The 17,473-nt window shown below is 41.8% G+C and overlaps 1 protein-coding gene across 1 annotated transcript in view; it reads left to right on the plus strand.

Annotated features, from left to right (window-relative positions):
• SPOCK1 (SPARC (osteonectin), cwcv and kazal like domains proteoglycan 1) overlaps window positions 1-17,473 on the plus strand; it is an 831,544-nt gene that overhangs the window by 52,876 nt on the left and 761,195 nt on the right. The gene's annotated exons all lie outside the window — the stretch shown is intronic.

Consider the following 17,473-nt stretch of genomic DNA (forward strand, 5'->3'; position numbering starts at 1 on the left):
TTTATTTGTTTGTTTCTTCATTTATATTATTTATAGTCTGACTTCCTCACTGAGACTCAAGGTTGTGTACATAGTAAAAGTCATTACAATTGGTTGGGAGATGTTCACTAGCAATGCAATAGGGTATGGATTTCAGAAATTTGAATACAAAAAGAAATCCCATACAGAGCCCAAACAATGCTGAAATAAAGCATAAACAATTAATCATGGCATATTAAATGATACAGAAACTACCCAGTAGGTATGCAGGAGTATAGTCCAAAACCCCTTTCCCAACATCTGCTGAACCATTTCCTAACAGTACTACTACCCTTCTACCTGTGTAAAAAAGCCCTCCTGAATATGGAACAAATTAGTGTTGAAATTACTTTTGCTGATTCGTGGTTATGTTCTTTGTTTCTTGGTGAAAATGGATAACATTTAGATACAAGGAGATATGAGTGACACTTTCCATTACGTGGTCCTGGGATGTCACTTGTAAAGAAACATTTGGTTTTTTTTTAAAGAGGTCCTCTTATGGATTTTTCTTTTATCATAACAGAAATAATCTGTGGCATTTGCTGATGTGTTTCCCGGCATGACAGTGAAAATAACTTGCTGTTGGGTGTGATTAATAATACACTGCTGAGCTCTATACAATTAAAGGTTGCTACTTAACGATAGATGGTTGAAGTCTAAAGCCAAAATCCAAATGCCTTCTTTCAAAGTTTTTGTGAACTACTATTCTTTTTGTGTTAATGTGCATTATATGGCTTGGATCAACTGGTAATTTTTATGGATGGAAGGAGTTTATACATACAGACCTCATCCTCCTCTTTCCTTCTGCAGCCCATGATACCTCCTCAAATGCTGCTCCTACAGAACAGAGGATCCCCAGGAATAGTGTGATGTGGATGTTGGTAAAAATCACTCTTTCCATCCATAGAAATCGTCTATTGGATCCAAGCCTATATATCTCTTTCTGCAGATACAACTTTGAAAATCAACTTTAACTAACAGACTGTGTGTGATTTTTTTATACTTCATATGAAGTTGTTTGTTTTTTTTTGTACTTCATATAGCAGTATCTCCTTACCTAATAACTGGAGATATTCAGAATTAAGACAATTTCTGTGGAATAACTACTATGAAGCTACAACTGTTGTGGAATTGCAACAGTGCAGCTCACAAAAATCTTCCACATAGTGGGACTAAGGACAGACAGGGAGATTTTTGTAGGACTTGGGGGGTGCACAAGTTTGCAGAAAAATCTTTTTTAAAAAAATAGATAGTAGCTACAAGCCACCTATTCCTCAAATCATAGTAGCAGTATATTTAACTTACTGAAAATGCTACTAGAGTCTCACAAGATTAGTGGTGAGATCTCATTGGCCATTTGGGAATGTTGCTAAGCAACCATCTTTCATGCCTTGGTTAGTGTGGAGAGGAGGAAAGAGACGGAAAAAAGATAAAAATAATAGAAGGAAGGGGAGATAAGGAAGAAGGTAAGTAAAACAAAGGGAGAAAAAGGAAAGTGTAGGAGAGGTGCTATAGAAGTACAGGGGGAGAGGGAAGGAGAGAAAACTGAAGGTGAGGGAGGGAGCTAAAAGCTAAGTAAATGGGTAGGAGAGAGGGAAAAAAGGAAGCACTGAAATGAGAGAGACTGTGGAAGCTGCTAGAAGAGAGAGAGGGAAAGTGGAGATTGTGTGGGGGAGATGAAGAGGAAATGAGATTCTCCAATAAGTCCTCCTGAGTTCCTGAAAACTCAGAAAATGTACCAGAAAGATACTTGTTCTGGGCAATGCACCATTATTAAGGAAGCAGCTGATGTGCAGATCCTTGAGATATATAGTAAGGTAAACTGTGATACCAGGCAGTGCTTAAGGAGTATGATTTCCCACTTGCATCAGTGACTGGTTAGCCAGCCACCATCTGCTTGCCTGGCGGACTACCATCACAGATCTGATGCCGTAGAAACAGTTTCTATTGCCACCCACAGTACAGAAAAAAAAGAGAGAGCAATATCCATTACCTCACTCAAGAGAAATAAATGTCATATTCATTTATTGGTCTTCCCTTTTTGTTATCCAAATGAATGAGGCTTTTTAAAGTAGTTTGTTTTAATTCACTCATTTAGAACAAATGAACATCCCTACTCTAGAGTTTGACAAAATTTGTCAGAATTACTTAGAAGTGGATCATTTCCATTTCTGTAGATTGTGATTTTTACGCTAGAAATTCTAATTATTAAAAACATTTATATATTACTTATATAAAACGTTTATATATTATTTGGCAACACAGTGTCTTATGTGTGGTCATCATTGCTCTTTAATTCTAGTATGTGCATATGACTAGTAGAAGTCATCACTGGATCAGAATTTTAAATTTTCCCTTTGTAAAAATGTTTCTTCTTTTTCACTAACTTTCTTTGTAGTTTTGGTATTATTTATTTATTTATATTCTGCCTTTCTCACCGAGACTCAAGGCGGATTACATAGTGTGAGATTAGTACAATTAGTAGCAAGGACAAGGGCAGGCATTTCCATACAGTGTCAAGAACATTTCCATAAATATTGTCATGAGGTAAAAGGATATAAGTTTACAAAGATATAGTATTAGCAAGGATCCAGTATGGGGTTGAGGAATTGCTGAAACATAACATAATCAATTCTAGGACTTATATTGAACGGCATAAAGCACAGGTAGGATATGGGAATACATATTTAAAGCAACAGATAATATGTAAGGCAACATAATGGTGAAATCTATGGTTTCTAACTCATTAGCGAAACATCTGGGATCCCTTTCCTACAATACCACCCTCTTAGCTGAGAAAAAGGCCTTTTTGAATAATTCAGTTTTGCATTGTTTGCGGAAAGCCAGGAGGGTGGGAGTTCTCCTGACCTCCTCAGGCAGGCTGTTCCATAGGGTAGGGGCCACCTCAGAGAAAGCCCGTGTACGAGCTGCTGTTGATTTCGTCCATGTACAGGCTGGCACCTGCAAGAGACCCTGTTCAGATGAGTGAAGCTGCCGTGGAGGGACATAGGGAGAGAGGCGGTCCCGTTGGTATGTTGGACCAAGGCCATGGTTTTGTATGAACCTTGAACTGAGCATGGTAACTGGTAGGTAGCCAATGAAGTGACTGTAGGATGGGAGTGATGTTCAAGCTCCTGCTCGCTCCTGATAATAGTCGAGCTGCAGCATTTTGCACCAATTGGAGCCTCCTAGTTAACTTAGATGGGAGACCAATGTATAATGCATTACAATAGTCAAGTTTTGATGTTACCATAGCATGGATCCAGGTGGCCAGGTTGGCCGTGTGAAGATAAGAAGCCATTTTCCAGGCTAGAGTGAGATTGTAGTAAGCGTTTTTTGCAGCTGCCTTAACTTGTTTTTCTAGTAGTAGTGCTGGATCCAGTATAACCCCTAGTCTCTTAACCAAGTCTGCAAGCGTCAAACGAACTCCATCGAAGGTGGGGAGTACAATGTTTTTCAAGATCTCTGACTTCCCAACAAGCATCACTTCAGTTTTGTCTGGGTTCGATTTTAATTTGTTATTTTTCAGCCATTTTACTACATCTGTCAGGCAGCGATCTAAGATTTCTACTGCATTCTGTGGGGACCTGGATAGCGAGATATAGAGTTCGGTATCATCTGCATATTGATGGCATCCCACTTCATAGCTGTGAATGAGTTCTAAAGGTTTTACGTAGAGGTTGAATAACATGGGAGATAAGATTGCGCCCTGTGGGACCCCACAAAATAATTCCCGTTCTGGAGATAGCTGATCTCCGATGCCAGCCTTTTGAATCCGTTCCATGAGAAATGATTTAAACCAGTCCAAGGCATATCCTTTCATGCCCACTTCTGTTTCTAAAGGTCTCAACAGGATGGCATCTGTCAAAGGCTGCAGACAGATCCAGAAGGAGCAATAAGGAGGTGTGGCCTTTGTCTATATTTAGACAGATCATCCACTAATGCTACTAGTGCTGTCTCTGTCCCATGCCCTGGTCTGAATCCAGACTGGAAAGGGTCTAGAGTGCTAGAGTTTTCAAAGAAGATCTGGAGTTTGTCAGCTACTGCTCTCTCAATCACTTTTCCCAGAAAGGGCAGATTAGAGACTGGATGATAATTGGCCACATCAGCTTTGTCTAGAGATGGCTTTTTAATTAGCAGACTGATAACTGCCTGTTTGGGCGGCCGGGGGAAGGTGCTCTGAGTTAGTAACTGATTTACAATAGATCTCAGTGGTTTACTTATGCGATCTTTACTTGATTTTAACAGCCAAGATGGGCAAGGATCAAACGCACAATTAGTGGCTTTCATTGATGCCAGGATCCTGTTAAGGTCTGTCATTGTAATTGGTTCAAAGTAGTCCAAATATAGGTCAGATGGTGTATTAAGCATTTCTTCTATCTCATTTGTATTGCAGCTAACATCTAGATCAAAGCGTATTCATGCTATTTTATCAGCAAAAAACTTAGTGAAGGCCTCACAGCTAATTGTCTGTTCTTGGGTCTGTAATGGTTCAGATTTAGGGGTTAGAAGGTGTCTGGATACCCTGAACAACTGGGACGGTCGTGAACTAGCTGACGTGATGGTTGCCGAGAAGTAATGTTTCTAAATACTATTTGTGTTGTAACATTTTGTGTTTAGTTACCAATACAAATGGTGTATGCAAGGATATTTATTTATATAGTTTTTGTATTTTTGTTATTTCCAGTATGCTTTTCTCACTGAGACGCAAGGCAGGTTACACAGCATAAATCAACACAAACAACAGCAGAGACATTCAGTAAATAATGCAATGGACTATACTGGTGCAAATTTGCAGAGGTTTGAAAGCAAGCAGAAATCTGATACACAGCTGAAACAGTACTGAAGCAGAGCATAAGCAATTCTGAACTTGACATATTAACAATATGGAAACTACCCACTGAGATCATGCTTACAGCAACAGACAATACATAACAGTATAGTCCAGAGTCCATATTACCAATGATATTTTATTTTATTTGTTGACAGATTTTCTTTATAATTCATGCTTCTCACTGAGACTCGAGGCAGATTACATGATGTAAGTCAATGCAATCAATAGGATGTGGCATCCGCTGAACATAATCAAACTAGGATTACAGAAATTTGAGTCAAAGGACAAAGTATGATACATGATATGTGATGTGATGTGTGTATGCATTATAGTACCATGTACAAAACTAATGATGTCTGCTGTCTATATGAAACCTCTCAAAATGAGCATAAAATGTATGAAGTGACATTTTCCCATGCTAGAAAGAAAAGTCTTTCACTGTTGCTGTAAACTTAGTTGCTGGCAAACCATGAGTCTAAAAATTATCTTGAATGCAGAATTTTTTAATAGCAGAAACTAAGATGTGTAATAACTTCTGGTTATTACCCATCAAGCTAACTTGCCTTGCTATGCTAACCATTTGCATTCCTAAACAGTCCCTTAAACAGTCCTTTTCTCTTAATGGGTAGATAGTTTAGAATGGATGCATATATGAGTTTTTACTATAAAGTCATGATTAATTACTGGTATACTATATTTTCACATATTAAAAAAGTTAAAACATCGTATATGATAAATTTTGAGGTTTGTTTATATTATATGTTTATATAAATACAGCCCTGTCAGAATAATAATAAAAAAGCAACCACACCAGCCTTGCGATATATCTTCCTTGAAGTACAAGGGGTAGGAGCATAGCGGAAGATGTAAATTAAATGTCCTAGCATATACTGAAAGCTTAATGTGGTTCCCTGTTCTATTTATTTGGTATATTGCTGAAAAATTCAGAGTCAGCATGAAGTATTTGGTGCATGGCCTTATTCCTCCTGAAACGAAAAGCAAATCTCTCACTGGCTTTAGTGGTGTGGGTGAAAGCTTTCAAAATAATTTCCCTGTGGTGCTAGTAGTTGCGTCAAATTTAAACAAGCTATAGTCTTTGGCACGTGCCCTCTGTTTGCAGTCTTGAACATATCTGAAACTTTTAAAATCAGAACATCTTGTTTGTGTTTGATGACATGCAGAAGAATTCAAATTTTGAAGAAATTCAAAGGAATTTGGAAATAATGTCTATAGCCATTAATTCAAATGAAATTTATAATCACAGAATAAATGTAATGTTAAATAGGTACTGGGCCTACCTCTACATGAATGCACAAGTGGTTCATAAAGGACTGGTTGAAGGTTCTAGTGAAAGGAAAGGAATTACGATGCACCAGGTGGTTCTGATAGTGCTGTTGTTTACTAAATCAAGTGGAGGGGAATTTCTTTCCAATTTCCCCACCCACTAAGAAGATTCTGATAATAATCAAGCTCTGTAGAGTGGAGTGATTACAGAAGCCGAGTGATTACACCGGCCTTTGTCATTCACCGGCTATTATTATTCGGCTTCCATAATCACTCCACTCTCCCAAGATATAAGGACAGACTCACATTCTACCTGTATCTGAAGAAGTGAGCTGTGGCTTATGAAAGCCATATCCTGCCACTAATTTTGTTAGTCTAATAGGTGCTACTGGATTCTTCTGCTTTTCCACATATACAGATTAGTAGGCATCTGAAAGTGACTATGGGGGAAGCTTCTAAAGTCACCTTCATTCTTAACGGAGTTTAGATAATATGCAGCACTTTCTGTGTACAATTAGAATAAGCTGGGGAATGAATATTCAATTTAAGCTTTGTTTACATACAATTCCACTTGGATGAGATTTGGCATTGCTCAAGCTGACAGTCCTGTCAGTTTGCAGCAAAAACCTGTCAGTTTCAGAAATAATGCTTCCATTCCTCATCATGATGTGACTGAATAAGATTCCTAATCATGATGTGACTGAATATCAGTTGAATGCAACTTTGGTTACAGTACCAGAAACTATTTATAAATATATTCAAACGAGTTTTCAAGCAACTGTGCAAGATACTCATTTCTTGTAAATGGAAATGTGGTTTATCTAGGTTTTGAGAGCAGTCCCCTACATAGGTCAAAGATATATCCTGATTTTAGGAGTGTTGAGAACACACGCTATGCTACGATTTTCACTTTGTAATCCAGAGGGTGTCTTTAAATGCCTAGGAGGACAGTGAAAGAAGATTCCACCATTGCTTCTTATGGCTTGTTTTGCATCAGTATCTTCACTTCCTCTGTTTTTGACCTGCTGGTATAAATTGAAATCTAGTTTTGATCTACAATAAGAGCAGAGGATGGGAAGGGTGGAAGGAGAGTGTAGGAGACAAGTCAGAGGCATTCTCTCTCATTGCCTCAGGTGTTTAAAGGTACAAACTCAGATTCTAGTTAGTGATTGGACATAGGGATTGGCAGTCTGCAAGCTGGATATTCTGTATCTGCTGTTTTTAAAACTGCTGAGGAAGTAGGAGGTGATGCAAGGCAGCTACCTGGTTTGAGAGATGCGGCTCAGCACCCAGGGTGCACCTTCAAAGCGCTGCCCAGCCACAGAGCGTGTGATGGCTTGTTCTAGACATACGCCTCATCAACATGATACCTTAGGATGTTTGCCGATTAACCCTACTTATCCTGAGTAACCTACCCTATTCCTGCTGAACTAGTTGTGACCTAACCAGTGTTTTAACCAGGCCTATTTAGTTCCTGTCACCAAAGATGTCACAGAGCAGGTAAAAAACAGGTCCCACCTCTGCCAATTTGGTAGAAACTCCAAAAGTTCCTGTTCAGCCCCAATTGGTGACAAGCTATTCTCATGATGCACTCTAGGAGGAAGGGTGGGTCAATCACCACAGCAAATGCCTGCTGAAGGAAGGAGGCAACTGGAGACATCACCTGCTACCTCACTTTGACTGAGTCTCATCAGTCCAACCAATCAAGCCTCATGCCACCTTTAAATCATATGGGCTGAGGTCAACTTAAGGCCATGAACTTCACTTTTACCTATACAAGTAGGAAGGAGTGGCTATTGAAAGGGTAATAGAAACATTTGGGAGTGACTAACCATGGCTACTTTGCTCCCTGTTCTTTTGGCAGCTTTTACAGTATGTGTAGCTTTTCCAGTTTGCATTCTGGCAACCCATCATAAAACACACCCACTTTAAGGCAAAATTTTATTTAACTTATTTATTTATTTAATGTCATTTATAGTCTGCCTTTCTCACTGAGATTCAAGGCGGATTATGTAGTGTGAGATTAGTACAATCAGAAGCAAGGACAAGGGCAGGCATTTCCATACAATGTCAAGGACATTTTCATAAACAACATAATAGGGTACATTAATACAAGTTTACAAAGATGTAGCATTATCAAGGATCCAATATGGAGTTGAAGAATTGCTGAAACAGAACAATCAATTCTAGTACTGACATTAGACAACATGAAACATAGGTAGTATATAGGAGTACATATTTAAAGCAACAGATAATATGTAAGTCAACATAGCCAGGAGCATGGAGACTCTCCTGACCTCCTCAGGCAGGCTGTTCCACAGCGTAGGGGCCACCACTGAGAAAGTCCATGTACGGGCTGCTGTTGATTTCACCCATGTACAGGCTGGCACCTGCAAGAGACCCTGTTCAGATGAGCGAAGCTGCCGTGGAGGGACATAGGGAGAGAGACGGTCCCTTAGGTATGCTGGGCTAAGGCCGTGAAGAACTTTGTATGTAATAACCAATACCTTGAATTGAGCACAGTAACTGATAGGTAGCCAATGGAGTGACTGTAGGATGGGAGTTCATGCTCCTGTTCATTCCTGCTAACAGTCAAGCTGCAGCTTTTTGCACCAATTGGAGCCTCCTGGTTAACAGATGGGAGACCAATGTATATGCATTACATTAGTCAAGACTTGAAGTTACCATAGCATGGATCCAGGTGGTCAAGTCAGCCATTTCAAGGTAAGAAGCCATCTTCCAGGCTAGAGTGAGATGGTAGTAAGCATTTTTTGCAGCTGCCTTAACTTGTTTTTCTAGTAGTAGCGCTGGATCCAGTATAACCTCATGGCTCTTAACCAAGTCTACAAGGGTCAAACGAACTTCATCAAAAGTGTGGAGTACAATGTCTTTCAAGATCTCTGACTTCCCAATAAGCATCACTTCAGTCATGTCTGGGTTCAATTTCAACTTATTTTTCAGCCAATTCACCATGGCTGTCAGGCAGCGATCTAAGATTTCTGCTGTATCCTGTGGGGACCTGGATAGTGAGATATAGAGTTGGGTGTCATCTGCATATTGATGGCATCCAACTCCATAGCTGTGAATGAGTTCTAAAGGTTTTACGTAGAGGTTGAGTAACATGGGAGATAAGATTGCGCCCTGTGGGACCCCACAAAATAATTCCCATTCTGGAGATAGCTGATCTCTAACGCCAACCCTTTGAGTCCATTCCATGAGAAATGACTTAAACCAGTCCAAGGCACATCTTTTCATGCCCACTTCTGTTTCTAAAGGTCTCAACAGGATGGCATGGTCTCCTGTGTCCAAGGCTGCAGACAGATCCAGGAGAAGCAATAAGGAGGCGTGGCCTTTGTCTATGTTTAGACAGAGATCATCTACTAACACTACTAGTGCTGTCTCTGTCCCATGCCCTGGTCTGAATCCAGACTGGAAAGTGTCCAGGGCACCAGAGTTATCCAAGAAGGTCTGGAGTTTGTCAGCTGCTGCTCTCTCAATCACTTTTCCCAGAAAGGGCAAATTAGAGACTGGGTGATAATTGGCTGCCTCATTTTTGTCTAGGGATGATTTTTTAAGTAGCGGACGGATAACAGCCTGTTTGAGCTGCCAGGGAAAGGTGCCCTGAGTTAGCAATTGATTTACAATAGACCTCAGTGGTTCAGTTATGTGGTCTTTACTTGATGCTAACAACCAGGACAGGCAAGGATTAAGCACACAAGTAGTGGCTTTCATAGACATCAAGATCCCGTTAAGATCTGTCATTGTAATTGATTCAAGGCAGTCCAAATGTAAGCTAGATAGTGTATTAAGCATGTCTTCTATCTTGTTTGCATTGCAGCTAGCATCTAGATCAGAGCGTATTCGTGCTATGGTATCAGTGAAAAACTTAGTAAAGGCCTCACAGCTAATTATCTGTTCTTGGGACTGTAAAGGTTCAGATTTAGGGTTAGAAGGTGTCTGGATACCCTGAACAATTAGGATGGTTGTGAACTAGCTGATGCAATGGTTGCCGAAAAATAATGTTTCTTTGCCACTTTCATTTCTGCTTCGTAGATCCTCCAGTGTGTTCTGTAGCAAGTTCTATCAGCTTCCGTGTGAGTTTTTTGCCAGCATCTTTCTAGACATCTTCCAGCCCTCTTCAAGTCATCCAGCTCCATGGTAACCCATGGTGCCAGCTTTTGTCCCAAGGGCCGGAGGGGTCAACAAAGAGCAGTAGTGTCAATAGCTTTGTGTTCCGCACCCCTGCAGCAGCTTCTGAGGAGCATGTGTCTGGAATTCTAAAATCTCCCAAGACATTTTGGAATTTGGAAGGGTCTATGAGCCTTTGTGGGCGAATCATTTTAACGAGACCCCCTATTTTGTGGGGTGTTGGGGCTATATTCACTTTTGTCTTGAGCAGATGATGATCTGACCAAGGTTCAGGCTGAGTCTCTAATGTTGAAATAAGACTTTCCTTCACACTTAAGAAAAAGCAAACCATGCATGCATTCATTTGTCAGTCACCAGACTATATATGTTATTTATAGACGCTGTGTTCAGGAAGAATGAACTAGGAATACATTGTATTATTTGAATATGTGCACTGAGCATCTTGATCTGGAGCTGCAATAATTCTTGCTGGTTTTGAGTCCAAACACCTATCTTCACAGCTTTTGAGAGCAAAAAAATCACTAGATTAGAGGTGCTGAAATAGAGTAAATCCTAGCCCTTTCACCTCCTTTGCGACCAACAAGTGATTAGAACTGTTAGGGATGAAAATGTCAACCATCTCATTGACAGGTGGGAGGTACATGTGACCTGTTGCTGTGGGCAAGGATCTGTTCACCAAGGATGAGTTCATGTCAGGAACTGACAGTTCTTCCCCCACCTGACTCTGGGCTGAAACTACAGCCGGTAGTTGCAGTACAATAATTTTTGGAGTTGACCCACTAATTTACACAGCATTCTTGGTCCATTTGGGAAATATGTGAGAAGTGCCTTTTAATACAGCCCATGGTATATCAGTGCTGTGCTCTGGCATGCTGAGGACGCAACTATTTTTATACAAGCATGGAGAGATAAAATGGGGTTGATAATTTCTCTGCAAAAAGTTTTTGAGGTGGAACTCTGTGGTTCTGCTTATCCCTAAGGTTGTAGTAATGTCATAATAAATTATAAATTGATATACTTGTTAATATTGGTTAAGATTAATCCTAGAGAGAGGGTTTTTTTTAGTAATTTCAATGTGAAATGATTTTCAGATTGGAAATCTTAAACCCAAGACAGAAGCGTCTTTCCTGCTCTGCCTCAATTTTTGCAAAGTTGCATCTTTTTTTATTTTAGAGGTCATCAGAAATTGGTTTTTAAACCAATACATGGATCAGCAAATTCCCCATTTGGAGCCTTCTGTCTAGAAGTACTATCAGATCTATTTAATTAGATTTCAGAACAGCATCTGTAGCACCAGTAAATTCCAATAATTAAGCTTCGTGATTTTTTCTGTATTATAAATGTCACTAAAATTGCTGTTGCAGAACAGATAATTTCTTTTTATAATTGGAATTTGTCATGAATTGTTTCCTCACTTACAGCTATTAGAAGTTACAAATAGTTCTATATAATTGGACCCATTTTATATTTTATTTAATTTTGCTTTTCATTTGTAGTACCTTATTGCCTACTAATGTACCTTGCCTGCCATCCAGGATACTGGAATATCTCTACTTCAGTATTTTAAGGCCTCAAGAGTCTCATGGTTGCTGTAACCTTGTAGTTACTCTCACATAGTTCTAGGTAATAGGTGCAAAATTGCATAAGACTATTCTGACTACTATAATAAATTTAATTTTATGGGATAATTATTTTTAAAAAAATATTTTAATATTCTTAATATAGAAATACAACAAGTAGCTCTTCTTGTAAATTTTGCGTAAATGAGATTACCAAATGTAGTTAGAGTCATCTTAAAAAAAACAGATTAAGAAAAAAAAAGTTTTCAGGGATTTATTTTTCTATTTTTTTCCAACTACAAAGTAGACACAATCATTTTGTAAAAAGAGATCTAAAAATCTTATGTTTTGTTACAAATTTTGCAGTTTTACAATACAAAGTATCTACTGAATTTGGGCTCTTGCTTGTGTCCTTCACAAATCCAACAGTACTTTTCTGAAAAGTACTGCTTGTTTGAAATATTTATATTATCAACATTTCATGTACAAATTTTGCTGTGACTGAGGAAATCACAAAAAATTATGGCAACCCAGCTGACAAGCTATACTTAGGTGCCCCTTTTGTGCACTATAGTTAGGGTTGCCAGGTCCTGTGGGTCCCCCAGCAGGAGACTGGGATCCTGGCACTTACCCTGTGATGTGCCAAATTTATATCGCATGTGTGCGCACTCCTGGTGTGCGTGAAGACGTAACTTCCAGGAAGTGATGGCATCATGCAGGTCAAAGGGTGGCCTGGGAGCACTCCTGTGCTTGGCAAGGAGGCTGAATTGCTCCCATGCACCCGATTCGGCCCCAAACAGGTCTGTTGCAGGGCGCGGGAGCGTGCTGTGGTGGGTCGCAAGGGCGTGCCATGCCGCCTGGGGAGGGTGCTCCAGGGGGCATGCCCCCCTGCTGGCTAGGTAAGTGGGGGGGAGGTGGGTCAGAGGATCCCCCGCCCCAGGCGGGGGAATGGCAAACCTAACTATAGTCATTATCAGACTGTCCGTGCTAACATGAGAGGGTTGGAACTTTTAAGAAATGAACAGATTTACAGATGCTAGTTTGTAGCTTCACAGGTACATCTTTAAGACTTTGTTTTGGGTGGGAGAATAGGAAAAAGGATTAAGAGGAAAAAATAGAAATTGTGAGGGAAACATGGATCATGCTTAATGTCAGAGCTGGAAAGGCATTGTGAGAAAATAAGCAGCCTCACGACCACCTTCATGTGCTGACCGTTCTGTCAAACTACCATCTATCACAAGCCTTCCTTTATTACCAGTTAAACTGAGGAGGTCTAAGGTAAGCCTTTGGTGTCAGAGAAAACCTTTGGAGAGAGTCAGGGAGGAAGCAATATAAAGGTCACATAAACACAAAAGGAAAGGTGTTCTCAAGGTAAAAACTTGGGCTAAGTAGAGAATACCTGAAGCTCTGTGTGAGTGGAAATAGAAAGAGTGTTGGTTGTGACCAGAGCACTCCTGAGGTATAAGTTTCAAGGTAAAGTAAGAAGAGCTGAATTAAAGTCCAAAGGCAAAAGTTTTAAAAACTTTAAAAACAAACAACAAAATCGTTACACCTTGTATTCCTTTTAAACAGGGTTTTTTCTGGGGAAAGAGGTGGGGGAACTCTCACCTGGGGCAACTCCCGGGAGAAGGTGCTGCTCCTGGCAGTATATGCGCACACACAACACATGCGTGCTCCCGGGACCACACGATGATGTCTCTTCTGGGAAATGACATCATCATGCATGCTGTGGCCGCCCTGGGAGTGTTCCCATGCTCCACAGGGGGCCCAGTTCTGCCTGAATCAGGCCAAATGTGGCTCAGGTCAGGCCTGAATTGGCTCTGAATTGGCTGCTGTGGCATGGAGGAGCACTCCTACACCAGCAGCAACCAGATCTGGGCCAAATTGGGCCAAAATGGGCCTGAAACAGCCCAGATCGGGCCCGAATCAGCCTGGAATGGGCTGCTACCACACAGGAGAGCACTCCCCTGTCCAGCAGAGGCCTGATCCTGGCCATTTTGGGCCCGATCCTGGCCGACTCGCGCTTGATCTTGGCCATTTTGGGCCCAAATTGAGCCCAAAATGTCTGAAAGGGGGGCAAAATGGCCAGAATTGGGCTGCTGTCAAGTGAGGGAGTGTTCCTCCCACCTGGCAGAGGCCCAATCCCGGCCATTTCAGGCCCAATCCTGGCCGTTTCAGGCCTAATCCTGGCCATTTTGGGCCCAAATTTGGCCCAAAATGGCCAGATTCTGGCTGCTGCCAGGTTGGGGACTGGTCTCCCGTTCAGTAGAGGCCCAGTCCTGGCTGTTTTGGGCCAGATCCTGGCGATTTTGGGCCCGAATTGGGCCCAAAATGCCAGAAAGGGGTCCAAAATGGCCAGGATTAGGCCTAAATCAGCTGGGATCGGGCTGCTGCCAGGAGAGGGAGTGTTCCCTTTGGCCCAAAATGGCCAAAATGGGCCCGAAATGGCCTGGATCAGGACCTAATTGGCCTGGGATGCGCTGCTGCTGGGCGAGGGAACCTTCCCCAAAATTAAATAAAATATAAAATGGGCCCAAAATGGCCGTGATGTTTTAAAAAAAATTCACTTCTGGCATGACAGAACATACAGAAATGTGCTGAAAGGGCCCATGCTATTTTGAGAAAGAGGATGCAAAATGGAGAGAGTTCAGATAACTTGAGAAAATCAAGGAAAGCAACCCTTGTGTTCTCACTGAGGTTCATTTCCTTTCTCACAAGTGAATGTTTCATATGGATAAAATTAGAAGAAATTCTGTGAGCTGTTTTGATCTTTCAATGTTCTGCATAGAAATGGAGGCTATTTTGGCTAAAGATAGGAGAAAATGTAGGTTCTGAAAGGTTTAGTTTGGGGTGTGTGTCATGCCTAGTTTCTCGTGTATTCTCAAAATAATTTGCTATTGCTAAAATAATTGCAAGATATTTGAGTCCTTGCTTATTAGGTACTTCCAGTTTTTGACAAGTTGACTTATATCTTCTTGCCAAGATTCAGAGAACTGCGCTACTAGTTCTGTATGAGCAATGTGGCATTGCACTTATGTTTCTCAAATAGTACATGTGGCAAATTTACAATTAAACATTTTAAAATCATCTGATCTTTCCTGTTCAATGAAAAATCCCATTGGGTATACATAAGCATTGGAATACATGCCAGAATAATTCTCTTGATTCTAGGCTTTGTAACAGTGAAAATCAGTGCATAGGTTTCCAGTACATGTACACCATAAATGAGAACAATTTTAAACCTTCCCTTGGTATTCTGACTACATCAATAGTGCTCAAACAGGTAGTAGTCACAGTATCTAAAATTAGAGATTGCAAGTATCTATCTTGAGCAACTGTAACTAAAAGAGGGAGCAACCATAATTAGAAGAGGGAAGGATGTTTTCATAATCACTGTTAATATTTTCCCCCTTGTATTGCCATTCCACTATCAGTTTGGTTGTGTTTTACAGGTTTTTTGGACAGCATTTGTGCTTGGTTAATTATATTCAATTTAGCTTTTCTACCTTGCCCACAATAACTTAAAAGCATATTTTGTTAAGTGTTACTGGTTAAAGCAAGTGTCTGCAAAATTTTAAGAATGGTACTTAATTCTATGTTTGGTTGTCTGCATTAAAATAAAGATGATCAAGAGATTAATCTTGTGTTAAACTGAATTTTTTTAACATAGATTTTTATTGAGTTTGTATACAATACAATGGATTACAAGAAGTTGCAAATTGTAAATTACAGTATACAGAGAAAGAATATAACAAGTAATACAAAACTTAAATATTGTTTACATAGTATAACAATATGTAGTAGAAACTTGAGGATAACTTACACATTTGCGTACATATGAAAAAACTTTAATCCTGGTTGGGAACTGTTATTTTCAAGGTACGCAAAAAATGGAAACCATTTTTCTATAAAGTTTGTAGTACTTGGAAAGTGTTAAACTGAATTTATTACTTTGATAGTCAACTATTTCCCATTCTTAAATAGCTTTGTCTATCACCATTGTAGTGTATATAATTACAGTGTGAATTCATGGTTACTTGTTGGTGGAGCTGAAATGTTGTAGATACTGAGTCACGAAGGTAGAATAGAGGTGGTAATTTTTAAAAGCAGGAGCTCACAGGAGTTGCCCCCTGTTACAATGCTTTGCCCCCCTAGTTGGAATGAGAGACAGACACAATGTTTGGAGAAACGGGCCGCTTTATTAAACTGAACAGCAAACAAGAAATACGGCAAGGAGCCTAACTAGCGGTACAGGTCAGGCCCTGGGGTCATTCACTGGGACCCCGCCCTGACCTGTCTGGGCGAGCACCCGCTGCCACCGGGTGCGATCCATCCCTTGAATGGCTGCAACCCGTCCTGGCCAGGCGGAGTGTATCGCCCCTGGAGAGCTCCCCCACCCGGCCGAACGGCAGCGGGGGGAGACCGGCTTGTCCAGGGGTTCCCCACCCAAGGGCGTCTGACCTCGCAGCTGGGCCGTACGGCAGCCTGCCGCTCCTGAAAGACCCCTGTTCCCCACCAATGGGGAGGTGCCAAGGGTGCTCACCGGCCCGCCACAGATATAACCCTAACTAAATCCTGCACCCATGGCAGATAATATGGTCCACCCCAAACCCTTAACCATCACCTCTAATCCAGTGCGAGGTAGGCGAAAAAACTCACCACCCCCAAGCCAATCAGGGTAGCAAGCAAAAAATTCCTACCTGGTCCCGGAAACGGCGACCGGCTAATCCCGCACTGAAGTAGGGAGTGGAGGGTGGGCCGTGCACGAGGCGAGACTGAGCCCAAGAGGGCGGAGCGGCTAGAAGCAGCCCTGTAGCTCCGCCCTCCCTGAGGCTATGCCCTTACTGCAGGGCAGGCTCGTCTGCCTCCCTCCTGCCAGGGAGGCAAATTACTGCCACCATCACAAGGGGCTTAAGCCCCAGTGCTGGGATGGCAGCATTGCCCCCCTAGTTGGAATGAGAGACAGACACAATGTTTGGAGAAACGGGCCGCTTTATTAAACTGAACAGCAAACAAGAAATACGGCAAGGAGCCTAACTAGCGGTACAGGTCAGGCCCTGGGGTCATTCACTGGGACCCCGCCCTGACCTGTCTGGGCGAGCACCCGCTGCCACCGGGTGCGATCCATCCCTTGAATGGCTGCAACCCGTCCTGGCCAGGCGGAGTGTATCGCCCCTGGAGAGCTCCCCCACCCGGCCGAACGGCAGCGGGGGGAGACCGGCTTGTCCAGGGGTTCCCCACCCAAGGGCGTCTGACCTCGCAGCTGGGCCGTACGGCAGCCTGCCGCTCCTGAAAGACCCCTGTTCCCCACCAATGGGGAGGTGCCAAGGGTGCTCACCGGCCCGCCACAGATATAACCCTAACTAAATCCTGCCACCGCAGAGGCCAAGCCTCTGCTTAGGCCTCAGCGCCCCACAAATGGCATAAAGCCAATCTAAGTCCCTGCCGCAAATCGTCCAAGAAAATGCTGTTACCTCTGTAAGAGAGGTGCACGCCATCACCTCGGTAGAGAGCGACAGACTCGGCCCGAATCTGTGGATGGGGCAAATAAATCCCCAAACCTCCCGCCATTATTTTAAAAAGGGCTCTGTTGGCCATCTGCCTAGCCCTCTCAATCGCTTTATGGTCC

Source organism: Eublepharis macularius, chromosome 4 (genome assembly GCF_028583425.1).
Source record: "Eublepharis macularius isolate TG4126 chromosome 4, MPM_Emac_v1.0, whole genome shotgun sequence".
NCBI lineage: Eukaryota > Metazoa > Chordata > Lepidosauria > Squamata > Eublepharidae > Eublepharis > Eublepharis macularius.